This window comes from Nicotiana sylvestris, chromosome 11 (genome assembly GCF_000393655.2).
Source record: "Nicotiana sylvestris chromosome 11, ASM39365v2, whole genome shotgun sequence".
Classification (NCBI taxonomy): Eukaryota; Viridiplantae; Streptophyta; class Magnoliopsida; order Solanales; family Solanaceae; genus Nicotiana; species Nicotiana sylvestris.
In genome coordinates this window covers 113,662,004-113,673,177 of record NC_091067.1, presented here as the reverse complement: position 1 = coordinate 113,673,177, position 11,174 = coordinate 113,662,004, and the positions used below count along the sequence as shown (strand labels likewise).

General features: G+C 39.1%; 1 long non-coding RNA gene across 1 annotated transcript; it reads left to right on the top strand.

The window, feature by feature from the left end:
- The first annotated feature begins 328 nt into the window (after positions 1-328).
- On the top strand, positions 329-11,174 carry LOC138882199 (uncharacterized). Its single transcript, XR_011403659.1, has 2 exons — positions 329-762; positions 8,856-11,174. It is a non-coding gene; the product is annotated as an uncharacterized lncRNA (long non-coding RNA).

Sequence of the window (11,174 nt, the reverse complement as noted above, 5' to 3'; positions counted from 1 at the left end):
ACGGCGCCCTCCAACAATCTTCTTTTCTCAGAAATTGAAAACACGCACTCAAAAAAGAAAAACGGAAAAAGCAAAGAGAAGATCTGGAAAAAAAGAGAACGAGAGTGAAAAGGGAACGGCCAGAATTTCAATAAAAGTTGGTGCATTCTGTTGGGAGACAACTTTTCTATCTCTAATTGGCTCAAAAATCTTACTCATTGAGCAATTGAAGCAAAGATTGCAACAGTCAAATAACGGTCATGTTTAGCATTTGCAAGGAAACCACCTAGATGACCAAGAAGATTAATTGTACCCATAAAGTTGGTGACAATGTTGGCGGATTTGGAGGCTGGATGATGTAACTCTCCAACCAAATTTTCCTCTTCATCTTTAATTTCCTCCACCATATGAACTGTTATATTTTCCACCAAGAAATACATTAGCTAGGCATTTTAGCGAATACCTTCTTCGCATGGTTTAATTAAGTTACCACTGTTCCTTCCTTTTCGACTAGCAGAAATAGAATTCCACTAGCGAACTGAAAACTCAGTCCCCGCAACCCTTTTCCCTGTCACCATTTTAGTAAGAGATAGAGCACCCCGCAACAGACTCCCAACCAATTCCAAATCTGTACGCAGCTCAAGATGGTGTGAGTCGAGCAAAGAAGTCTGCGAGGTAACGAGTTGTCGGCGAGGCATCCGTTAGAGGTTTCCCGGTCAAGCTCGGGTCCCTTTTCATGTTCATATGCCATCGCTGTAATTGAAGAGAGATCTACTCGTTGAGGTCCATTTCTCCCCTTTTATTTTTGTATTTAATGGATCATGCCTAATCTTGTTTTACGTGTGTATTTGTGGATGATGGATAGATTTTCTTCAATACTTTAGTTTGTTGTGTTTAGCTATAGTCACAATTAATTAGAATGGTTATTACATAAGTTTTCGGCTCATTATTCTAGTCATGAGAGAAAGGTGTTGTAACTAAGATTTGAACATAACTGATGACTATTCGTTTAGCAAATAGATAAGTTTTTTTTAATAGCCAATTCCAATTCCTCAATTATTCTAGTATTTGTTATAAACCAGATCTTTAGCCGCTTCAAGTTGACGCAGTTTCACCAACGAATTTCTTTCCAACATATGATATCCATGGCCGAATCTCAAAACATAGAATAAATAATTATGAATATGCGTAGTTGTTTTAGCCGCGATTAATAATAATCATCGTGAATATGGGTACAGTTCCCGTGGCATGGTCACGATACGTAAATCCCAATCCGGGTGTGCATTTATGTGACCCAAATCCAAATCTCAACAACGTTAGATAAAATGTGTCGTAGATCGCGGGTGCATTTATGTGACGTGGTTCAAGACGTGTTTTTGAGGACGTTGAATCTTCCTAAAATTAATTAAAAGCGGTTGATAATTTAAAATTATATCATAAACTAAAACATGTATTAAAATCAAGTAATAGGCCAAATATAACAGTCGAGCGACCGTTCTAGAACCACGGGACTCGGGAATGCCTAACACTTTCTCCCGGGTTAACAGAATTCCTTACTCGGATTTCTGTGTTCGCGGACTGTAGTACAGAGTCAATCTTTTCCTCGAGTCGGGATTTGAATCGGTGACTTGGGACACCATAAAATTATCTCAAGTGGCAACTCTGAATTTAATAAATAAATAATCTCATTTCGATTGTCACTTTAAGTTAGAAAAACTCCCTTATACCCTTCCGGGGTGTAGGAAAAAAGAGGTGTGACAGCTCCTTTTTCTTTTTTGCAACATTGAATTTAAAGGGATTTTTTTTTATTTTCTCTTTTTTTCTCTCTCTTTTTTTTCCTTTCCCTATTCTAGAAGCTAGTAAATATGCAAGCCGAAACAGATAAATATGCAAGTAGCACGTAAGATGCATCAGGATGGTCTTTTTATTTCGGGTACACTTGTCCTAGACAGACCCAACCCCTGTGTTGAGTCTCCAAAGTCAAATGCACATGATGCAAACAAACGTTCCTACTAGGGATCTGGCATGAGGCTGAGTTATTCTGGTTTAAAACCTGGGCATATTGTTCTAGACCTGGCTTACCCGAGCGGACAACTCAAGCCGAGGGAGGGCAGCATACCGGTAACTAAAAGATCATTTGGCTTTGCAACTTGTCCGAACCTCATTCTATTTGGGATATGATACTAACAGAAAGAAGTCACGACCAACGTGCACTCCTTGGGAGAGAGAAGAGAGGGGTTTCGTAGCATTTTATATATACAGTTCAAATAATATCAAAGCAGTAAAAAGTAACATTTAGCACATTAGGCTCAAACATGTAATAAAATCAAATAACAGATAAAACCAAATATAATAATTCGTCTAAGCTCGAATTCTTGAACCCTGAACCAGAGATTCTGGGTTCGGTCCCCAGCAAAGTCGCCAGAGCTGTCACACCTCCTTTTTACCTACACCCCCGGAAGGGAGTATATAAGGGATTTTTTCCAACTTAAAGTGACAATCGAAACGGGATTATTTTATTAAAAATCAGAGTCGCCACTTGGGATAATTTTATGGTGTCCCAAGTCACCGGTTCAAATCCCGAATCGAGGAAAAGATTGACCCTGTATTACAATCCGCGAACACAAAAATCCGGGTAAGGAATTCTGTTAACCCGGGAGAAGGTATTAGGCATTCCCGAGTTTCGTGGTTCTAGCACGGTCGCTCAACTGTTATTATTGACCTATTACTTGATTTTAGTACATGTTTTAACCTATGGTGCAATTTTAACTTTATAACCGCTTTTATTAATTATTTTTAGGAAAATATTCAACGTCATCTAAAACACGTCTTGAACCACGTCACATAAATACACCCGCGGTCCGCAACATATTTTATTTAACGTTGTTGGGATTTGGATTTGGGCCACATAAATGCGCACCCGAGTTTAGGAAGGTAAATTATTAAAAGAACGCGCCTAAAGCAACTACGCATCTTCAACTTTGCGAGGGCCATAAAAATTCGACTAAATGGCACACCTCGATTTCTAAGGATTTTAAAAGAAATAATTAAGCGAGGGCCATTGCGTTTGAAGATTTTATTCGGCATGGCACACCTCGATTCTACTTGTTAAAAATCTAATTAATTAAGGGAAAACTTATGAGAATTCTATTATTATTTTTAACTAAGGGTTCTACCCTACAAGTTTACTAAAACGCATTGTATTAGAGAATTAAAGGCCCAAAGGGAAACTACTTCAATCATACCACTGAACAGACCCCTTTTTAAAAATGTCCTCCAGCTTTGGGCTCAAGCCAAACCCAATTCCTGATGAAGAAAGGCGCCCAGGGGTCATACCCTTCAGCTGGGCCTGTGTTAAGCCCGGTTTCTAGGCTCCAAATTATTATGCTAAACCAGAATGCCAATCAACTAATACCAGCATGGAACATGAAGTCGAATTAGCAGGTTAATCCATGGTTTAAAACAATCGGCACAAATTAATTAAAATAAAGTTCTGATTTTATTTTTAGCAAGCAATTGAATCAGGTCTGCTATATGATATGAACAACAATACAAGTTATTGGGCTCAGCAGACAAGCCCAACGCATCCAACGTGCCATCTTCTTTTGTAAATGGCCCAGAAGTCTAAGGCTTCATGAACCAAAGACTTGCTGAACCAAAATTGGAAATCAGGACTTAATGTCGAGTCCTATCCAACACATAAGCCTCCACAAGCGATTAGCTCACCAAACACTTCTATCATCACGTGCATTGATAACAAGCAACAGAGGTTCATGCTCGTATTTAATCTCCAAACTAATCCCACAAACAAATATAGGAAATTTAAGTTCACTTAGACCCTTTAAAAAGGCAGTTTTAACTAAGTACAATACTATAATGCTTTCCAAATTGCAAAGCAGGACCCTGGACAACACTTCAATTTGACAAATTATGATTTCAAACTATAGGAACACTAAACTGATACCCTCAAGCAATCTTCCACTACAACATATCTAACAGTTCACTCATACAATAGAGTTCAAACATTATTACAATATTCCGAATTTTAAACATCTATCCTAAATAACCAACATCACCTTAAGCCACTACATGAACAAGCAAACCAACACATACAAGGGAACTAAATTACTATAAAACTGGGGAATTTAATAATAAAAGATAGCAGAAACTAGCAGTAATTACAGCAAGAACTAGTGTTTCCATTTAAATTCCAATTCAAGTTTCCATATCTTTACACAGATTCAGTCAGGCTTCAATTCCATGACAGCTTCAAAGGCAGAATTTGCAAAGGAAAAAGAAATGAAGGATCAGCAGTAAACAATAGCAGAATACAGCCCCAGATTCAATCAATCGAACAATGAAATTAGCCCAGGGAAACCAATGGAATAGTGACCAATCAGCAGAACTTAAACCAAAACTCTTTTCAAGACCCAAATTCAATCCATTTCAAATCCCATAATGAGAATGCTTATGATTTTTCAGAAGTTTTGTCCACCAAATGAAATCAGAAGACTCCTAAATGAGCAGAGTTTGAGCAGTTTCTAAACAAATCATGTAATGGAATGCAGAATTTTCCAAAGGGACTCAGCCGTTTTAGTTTTCAGTCTCTTTTTCTTTTCCAAAAAAAAATCCCTCCTAAATGCCAAGTTATGATGCCTTTATAGGCAAGGCATTAGGGCAGCCTTAACGAATTCATATTTGCACTTAAAACCTTCTGGAATTTTTGTTTTTGCTTAGGAGTCCTTTATTTAAATTTCAGATCTTCAAATCAATCCCCCTCCCCAGCTTCCTAGAAGCTTCCTATTCAGTTACTAAAATATTCCTCACTTAGATTTCTTAGACTACTCTTAAAACCCCTATTATTTACCCCTCAATTGTTAACTTGGGTTAAGTTAACCCAAAGTCCAACTAAACCAGCCCCTTTAACTAGGTCAGTGATGACCATAGTTACTTATGAGGGCTTGAGTACTCAAAACTTGACCAAACAAAACCAGAGAAAGAACAAATCCAAAACTTGAGGGTAAACACAAGCACCTCTGATTTTAGGCATGAGTTAATTCAAACTCAGAATTGACTATTGTAATCATCAATTAAATAAAGAAAATGAAACAACTAAAATTAATCAAATAAACAGAAAATACTACATTGTAAAAGATCAATGAGAAAAAGGAGGGAAAATCAGAAATTTAAACCCTAAAACCTAAGCAAAAATGAGCAGACAAAATCGGGGCACAGTATTAGCAATTTGCGAAGAAAAACCAAACATGAAGGGAAGCAAGTATGAAGAAACAAATTAACCTAAAAGGGAAGAAGCTGGGTTCAAACTAGTTTCAGTAGGAAGCAAGATCAACTACACGGAGAGGAAACGACGAAAAAGAACAGGAGGTGAAATATCAAGAACAAACAAAGGACTAAGAGAAACTCAACGATTCAGGGCTCGAACTTGACTGGTCTTCCAGTTTAAACTGTGAAATAATGTCAATCACCTGTTCTTGTCAAGAACAGGTAAATAACATTGTTTCGTGATAAAATCGGCACTGAATACTCATAAGAAACTGGAGCATTAACCTTGCATGCACTGGTCGGGATTTGGCTTCTAGGGCTTGAGCTCAGATTCAACATTCGACGAGCCTAAAAGTGATTCGAGAGTCCAGAGTTTGAGATTGGGAAAGAGAGGACCACGGGGATTCTGGGGTGTTAATTTGGGGTGATTTGGGAAAAGTTCGGTTTTTTGTCTAACTTTCGATTGCAGATTCGACGAGTTCCATGGTGATTCGAGGAAAACCAATGATGGATTCGACATGAGGGGGGAAGAGGGTGTTATGGTGTGAATCTGGTGTGGATTTGAGGTGGCGCCACCGGGCTAAGGCGGTGGAAATGGAGGCGGCATCGTTAGGGTTTGTAGGTTAGAGTCTCTGTGAAAGAGACGATGAGGGGGGTAGGGGGGTGAGTTTGGACACTAATATACTAACGGGAAGCTAGTTCCCGTCCGTTGGATTAGGAACGATAAACGGCTCAGATCAAAGCTTAACGAAACGACGTCGTTTTGATTTAAGGGGAAGCCTGGACCGGGTCAGCTGGATTGGGGTGGGTTGCTTGAACGGGTTTTGGGTATTAACAATTGGGCTGGGAGCAAAATCCATTAATTTTTGCCCAAAAATTCTATTTATTCAACTTCTCTTGAAATTTCCTTTTTATTTTCAAACACTTTTTGATTTCTTTTCAAATTTAAAACTAAAATAAAACCTAAACTAATTCCCAAATCAAATTAACCCTACCACATTGAATTAATTAACTCTAAATAATACTTACCACAAATAATTAAAAATCAAATTAAAGGAAAAACTATCAAAATTAAAAATTAAAAAAGTGCAAAATAAACTATTTTAGTTTTCAAGACCCAAAATAAATAATAGTTTATTTTGCACTTTTAATTTTAATTTTGAATTTTGATAGTTTTTCCTTTAATTTGATTTCCAATTTTGGTTCTGCAAGTCTTTGGTTCATGAAGCCTTAGACTTCTGGGCCATTTACAAAAGAAGATGGCACGTTGGATGCATTGGGCTTGTCTGCTGAGCCCAATAGCTTGTATTGTTGTTAATTTCATATAGCAGACCTGATTCAAATGCTTGCTAAAAATAAAATCAGAACTTTATTTTAATTAATTTGTGCCGATTGTTTTAAAGCATGGATTAACCTGCTAATTCGACTTCATGTTCCATGCTGGTATTAGTTGATTGGCATTCTGGTTTAGCATAATAATTTGGAGCCTAGAAACCGGGCTTAGCACAGGCCCAGCTGAAGGGTATGACCCCTGGGCGCCTTTCTTCATCAGGAATTGGGTTTGGCTTGAGCCCAAAGCTGGAGGACATTTTTAAAAAGGGGTCTGTTCAGTGGTATGATTGAAGTAGTTTCCCTTTGGGCATTTAATTCTCTAATACAATGCGTTTTAGTAAACTTGTAGGGTAGAACCCTTAGTTAAAAAAAATAATAGAATTCTCATAAGTTTTCCCTTAATTAATTAAATTTTTAACAAGTAGAATCGAGGTGTGCCATGCCGAATAAAATCTTCAAACGCAATGGCCCTCGCTTAATTATTTCTTTTAAAATCTTTAGAAATCGAGGTGTGCCATTTAGTCGAATTTTCATGGCCCTCGCAAAGTTGAAGATGCGTAGTTGCTTTAGGCACGTTCTTTTAATAATTTACCTTCCTAAACTTGGGTGCGCATTTATGTGGCCCAAATCCAAATCCCAACAACGTTAAATAAAATGTGTTGCGGATCGCGGGTGCATTTATGTGACGTGGTTCAAGACGTGTTTTAGATGACGTTGAATTTTTTCCTAAAAATAATTAATAAAAGAGGTTATAAATTTAAAATTGCACCATAGGTTAAAACATGTACTAAAATCAAGTAATAGGTCAATAATAACAGTTGAGCGACTGTTCTAGAACCACGAAACTCGGGAATGCCTAATACCTTCTCCCGGGTTAACAGAATTCCTTACCCGGATTTCTGTGTTCGCGGATTGTAATACAGGGTCAATCTTTTCCTCGATTCGGGATTTGAACCGGTGACTTGGGACACCATAAAATTATCCCAAGTAGCGACTCTGATTTTTAATAAAATAATCCCGTTTCGATTGTCACTTTAAGTTGGAAACTCCCTTATATACTCTCTTCCGGGAGTGTAGGTAAAAAGGAGGTGTGACAGCTCTGGCGACTTTGCTTGGGACCGAACCCAGAATCTCTGGTTCAGGGTTCAAGAATTCGAGCGTAGACGAATTATTATATTTGGTTTTATCTGTTATTTGATTTTATTACATGTTTGAGCCTAATGTGTTAAATGTTACTTTTTACTGCTTTGATATTATCTGAACTGTATATATAAAATGCTACGAAACCCCTCTCTTCTCTCTCCCGAGGAGTGCACGTTGGTCGTGACTTCTTTCTGTTAGTATCATATCCCAAATAGAACGAGGTTCGGACAAGTTACAAAGCCGAATGATCTTTTAGTTACCTCTACGCAGCCCCCCCCCCCGGCTCGAGTTGTTCGCTCGGGTAAGCCAGGTCTAGAACAAATAAACCCAGGTTTTTAAAACCTAGTATAATAATACCTCATGCCGGATCCCTAGTAGGAACGTTTGTATGCATCATGTGCATTTTGACTTTGGAGACTCAACAAAGGGGTTGGGTCTGTCTAGGACAGGTGTACCTGAAATGAAAAGACCATCCTGATGCATCTTACTTGCTACCTGTGCATTTATTTGCTTCGGAGTCGCATGCTGACCGGCTTTTGAATAATAGGAGAAAGTTGACAAAAAGAGAACAGCAGTGTGAGGGCTAAGTAAGATAATCACCTGTTTTGAAAAAACCAATGTACTAAAACTCTGCCGAAATTTTGAAAAGAAAAAAAATGTTTTATTTTGAAAAAAAGAGAAGAGGAAAAAAAAGTTGGTTTTTGTTTTAAAATTGCCCGAACTACGCCAGTTTGATTCTCACTGGGTGTGAGATACGTAGGCAACCCTCATCGGGTCCAACTTCCCTTTTTGCAAAAATAGCCCAAAAGAACAAAAATTTTACTTTTATTTGAAAATAATTAGGAGGATGTCATTCTTGTCAAAAATAGTCGAATGTTCCTAAAAGGGCGTCGGAAGGCTTCTTTTGCAAGAACAACAGCCTGTGGTCATTTTTCAAGGTTTTCGCCGGTTAGCCAACACAACCTTAAAATCTTCGTCTTCGAGGTGCTGAAAGGTCGTATTTTCAAAACCGGATATTATTTTTAATTTGAAAAAAAAAAGAGTGAAAAAAAGTGTCAACTTTGTCTTTGAGTCAAATGAGTCTTGATCTTTGCTTAATCACCCTAATAAATGTGCAGAATGAGCATGAGTCCAAGTTTGCCGATAATAGTCAGGAACAAGATCCCTTTGGAGTTGCATATGTGGTGGGAGGATCTGGAAAAATCGGAGCAAGATAAGGTCAATCTACATTTGGGAGGTCTCACCGGGTTGTTAAAGATCAGACCTAGAGGAGACATCATAAAGGCTTTGGTTACATTTTGGGACCCGGCCCATAACGTATTTCACTTCTCGGATTTTGAACTCACTCCAACCTTGGAGGAGATAGCAGGTTATATGGAAAGTACTGAAGGGCTGAGGCATAAGTATCTGATCGCTCCAAGAGCCGTTAACTCTCACAAATTCATGGATTTTCTAAAAGTAAGCAAGGGATTCCCGTGCTCCGAGTTGGAGGGTGGTTTTTCCACTCTACGTTTTATATACCAGAGGTACAGGCATGTAGGAGGGTTCAACGATCCGGAAAGCGGGGTTTGTAGCAAAGGGAACCGAATAAAATGGGATGAGCATAGGCATTTCGCCTTTATGGTAGCTTTCCTAGGCCTTCTGGTGCTTCCCCGAAAAGATGGGAATATCGATTTGCGGGTGGCTGGAGTTGTCAAGGTCCTGATTACCAACGCCAAGAGCACTCTTGCCCCTATGATAGTGTTTGAGATATACTGAGCTCTCACAGCTTGTAAAGCTGGGGCGGATTTCTTCGAGGTATGCAATTTGCTATTACAGATGTGGATGATCGAGCACCTATGTCATCGCCCTCAGCATATGAGTTACGGATCCACAGAGAAAAGTTACATTGAAGAGTTTGACACAAAGATTTCAGGGTTCAAGCTGCCAGAGTGGTTTGGAGATTGGGTATCCCGCCTTCGTTCCATCACTGCGGGACAAATAGAATGGACACTAGGTTGGCTTCCTGTTGAAGAAATTGTGTATATGCCCGCCACTGGTCCTTACTTCCTCCTAATGGGTCTGCGAGGTATTCAGCCCTACGCTCCTTACCGGGTGATGAGACAGTTAGGAAGGTGTCAGGTGATGCACCTAGATGAAGATCTTAGTGTTTATGCGGTCGAGGTTAGTTTCGACGGCCAATTTCATGAAGAGACAGTTCGTTCTATTTGAAACGAATGCCAGTATTTGACGGTGAACACTCTAGTGTCGTGACCTATCTAGAGGCGAAGTCTCACCCACTTATCTTGTCTGGTATAGAAAGAAGAACACTGCAAGGGCCGAACCAGAAAGACCAGCCAAAAGGCCTCACATTGAGGAATTCGTTGAGGCGTCGCAAGAACAGTGGGCTTGGTTGGCCAAGGAGAATGAGTACAGGGCCACAATAGGAAAGTTGGAGAAACAAGTCAAAGAACTTAAATTCGAGAATAGCTTATAAGCCGCGACGGACGAAGGTGAAAAGAAAAAGCTAGCCAAAGAAAATGAGGCCCTTCGAGCCCAAATTCAGAAAATGAAAGTAGCGGCAGAAAACCCCGCCCGAAGTGCCAAAGATGAAAAACTTATAGGTATCCTGAGGCAGAAAGTGAGTGACTATAGTTTTGATTTGAACAAAGCAGAAAGTGAACTAGCTAGGATTCGAAAGCAATTGGCTAAAAACGCGAATGAACGAGCACGCCTGGTTAAGCAGTTGAAAGAAAAGTACGACAATGAGGTCGCGGGATTAAAGAAAAGGGTCATCGCCAAGGAAAACAAAATGATCAAACAGGCAAAAGATTTCAAGGTTAAAAGGGAACATTGTTATACACCATTGGCACAATTAGAAATAGATTTGCAACAACTTTAGGAGTAGAATCATGTGGTCGAGAAAACTTTGGAAGCCAGGGCCCAGCATATCGGGCGTTTGTTGCAAGAAAAAGGAATCATAAGAGAAAGAATTAGAACCATAGCCGATTACATTGTTGTGAAGTGCCAAGCCTATGAGGATATGACTCGCACCACCTTCTTCGCGGCAGTGAAGATATTTGTTAAGCAGATAATGAGTGACTTGGATAGACTTCAAAGGGATCTTGCATATAGGCCCGCGGCGAGACCGAATGATGTCCCACGGGTACCAGGAGCATTAATGTATTCATGATTTTTCATTTGAGTCTGTATTTCCTTCTTCGTTAGAGTCTGTCAGTTGTTTTGAGTCTGTATTTTCTTTCTGTTGGAGTCTGTCAGTTGTTTTCGAGTCTGTATTTTCTTTTGTGGGAGTATGATAGTCTATATTTGGAGTCTGTATTTTGTCCTTGCATCAGAGTCTGTTAGTTTTTTTTTGGAGTCTGTTAGTTTTGAGCCTTTGTAATCAAAGCATTTGATTTTTATGAAAATTGAAAATCCCAAAAATGTTTTATTATTTA